Source organism: Lygodium microphyllum, chromosome 17 (assembly GCF_053477565.2).
Source record: "Lygodium microphyllum isolate KBCC chromosome 17, Lygodium_microphyllum_v1.1.10, whole genome shotgun sequence".
NCBI classification, from domain to species: domain Eukaryota; kingdom Viridiplantae; phylum Streptophyta; class Polypodiopsida; order Schizaeales; family Lygodiaceae; genus Lygodium; species Lygodium microphyllum.
In genome coordinates this window covers 105551995-105555066 of record NC_141151.1, presented here as the reverse complement: position 1 = coordinate 105555066, position 3072 = coordinate 105551995, and positions in this window count along the sequence as shown.

Below are 3072 nucleotides of genomic sequence, written 5' to 3'. Positions count from 1 at the left end.
TATATATATTGAAAGTATGGTAACAAAAAGTTCTTCATGCTACTTATAAGTTAATTATCCAAAAAGAGAGGACATGATAATTAGATATTATTTATAAGCAACTAACAATAAAAATGTCGGTGTCCAAATACAAAAAGTTATTGCAACTAGTATGCACATGTCAAAAGTATGATTATGCAAAGCCATTCATGTTGCTTTGTGCTACTATACATCTCAAAAGTATGATCATAAAGAGTTGTTGCTGCTTATAAGCAATCCAAAAAGAGAGAAAATGCATAATGCATGTGATGTTATACAACGAAAAGCAATTGCTAAAAAAATATATTAAAGTCTAAATACAAAAATTTATTGCTGCTATATACTTATCAAAAGTAGAAATATGAAAAGTTATTATTGTTGGTGTGCTTATGATGGCTCTACAACTTGAGAGCGTCTCATTTTTATATTTTTCCAAACCTCAAAAATAAAATCCCAATCTACTTCTTCCATATTCTTTGGTGTTGAAGGGACATAAACATGAGCATATCTAAAGTGATGAGAGATAAGCATGATCTCTCATCACTTTCAACTTGGTTTTTCTTAGAAAAACCTTTTTCACAAGCAGTTGAACTTGCTGGTAACACCACCGCAATCTAATATGTATATCATTGACATCACGTGTGTTCAAGGGCAAATTTATAAATATCCTTATCTATGAATTTTACATAAATAAAATATAACCCTTTTCTATTTAATCTATAAATAATCCATTTATCTTATACCCTTCTGTATGTAAAAAATATGTAAAAATAACATTTTAAAAATACCTTATTTTGAATCCACGTAATGCACACATATTTATGAGTAACTTACTCGAGGTCATATACCAATCCTTCAATAGACTAATGAGCACATCTATTTCTCTTCCTATCATTGTAATGCCACAATTATTTTTGATTAAAAATATTAACTTTCTTAAGTACATCAGCCATGAAGTGAATAATAAATAGCAATTGAAAATTTGTTGCTTTTTTATATGTTGTTAGATATTTAGTCTTCCAACATTCCAACAATGTAGGTAAAACTTTCACCAACCTGAAACAACAAAATAAAAAAGTCAAATAAAGAGCTAACAATAAAACCATCCTTAATATTATTAAAGATAAAACACAAAAAAAAAAAATTATGACATTTTCATGAGACAACCATCTCACTCCATGAATCCTCACTATCTAATAATTCCTAGGCAAGAAAGCCAACATAAGTTTGTTACTTTGGCTCTTTGAAGACATGAATCTCCTATCCATTCTCGAACTTTATTAACAAAGCTATCAACATGGCTAATCTCTGTAAAGCATTCATATGTGTCTTTGACCATAAGAGCTTCCTTATGGGCAATGCAATGTACCACAATCAAACGTGGTACACCCTTAAAAAGCTTAGCAAATAATCATGATCTTCTTCCAACAATAGAAATGGCACCATCGGAGCCCATAGCAACCAATCTAGAGAGTGAACGATCAAGCTATTGTAACACTTTTAAAATACCTTCGTACATAGATTGAGCCTTGCCATCCTCAACCACAATTATTTTTACAAAGAAAGTTTCACGAGGACAAATTCCCCTATCCTTCAAGTAAGTGAGATAAATAATTATACGATTCTCAAACCTTTGATCGGTGCTTTCATCAATGAGAATAGAAAAGAAAGAACAGTGTTCAATCTCTTCCTTTAGTTTCTCCCAATACATCATATACATGGCTGAGAGAAATTATTTTCCTGATGTTGGTTTTATGCACGCTGAATACTCACAAGTAAGAGACATTCTTGGAGTCTTTATACATATGAAACTTACATTCATCTTCAAATACTTCTAAACACATATCTTTCATAGCCACTCTATACATGATTTCTATCACACTAATAATTCTACACTTCTCATAATCTACCATAGGTTTCATATGTTTTTCAATATGCCTCATATTTTCACAAGCCATAAACTTTTTATGTTGAACCGCTAGCTTATGTGACTCGGATACATTATGAATAGCTAAGGCTTGCTTTTGTATAGTGGTGCTACATTTTCCAGCAAAAGGATTAAACATGTTCAATGCAGTGCATATTGAGCACTTAATCCTTTCCTTACCCTCCTCATCAATATTAGAGTGCGACCATGGATACAATAACTTCCATGAGGAGACACAGCTACGGACATATATTCTCTCTCTTTCATTGAGAACACAATGATCTCCACTTTCATTTTCAGCATGATGCATATCTAATATAGTAACTCCCGATTGCTCTAACAATCATTGGTATTTGTCCTTTCTTGGTCTCCCCATCCTAAAAGTATATATTGACCAAATCTTAAAACTAATGTACATGCAACCAAAAACTTATAAAAAGACAAGCAAAAAAAAAGTAATACTTTAACTTATATGAATCCACTCATTTTCTTATATGTAGACCAAATCAATAATATAAAAATATCCATATAATGTAAAGCAATTACATCATATTTCAAGGTGGTTATTTCACAAGTAATTAGACTCTAGAGCATTGATGAAGCTTGCTTATTGACTAGAACGCACTTAAGTTTACATCGACTTCTTCTCAATATTGCACTTTGTGCTCCTTGTATATTTCCAAACAATGTGCCTCCTCTATTTATATTTTCCTACAACACGATGAAGTTCAACACCATTAAAAGATTTTATGGTGCATAATACATATGTTGCAAATATAAATATACACTTCTTAGTGCTCTATTTCACAACAAAATTAATCTTCTTACATTATAGAAAGTTGTATCAACGAATAAGTTAGAAAGATAAGTAGGTTTCTTTTCACAACCACTCATTCTTCTACATATGAAGAGAACTAATAACATGGAAAAACTTGGAACAATACAACACTACAAAAAAACCTTGACAATTTCTACATCTATTACCTCTAATTGGTGATAGATGCCTCGACTGGAGTAAGTTGCCTCCTCTCTAGATTGGTGCAGCTGCAACACATGAGGCGCATCAGATGGTCAACTGCAGTTGTGCCCATCGATCTGGCAACTAGCAGGTAAGTCAACCGTGCCAC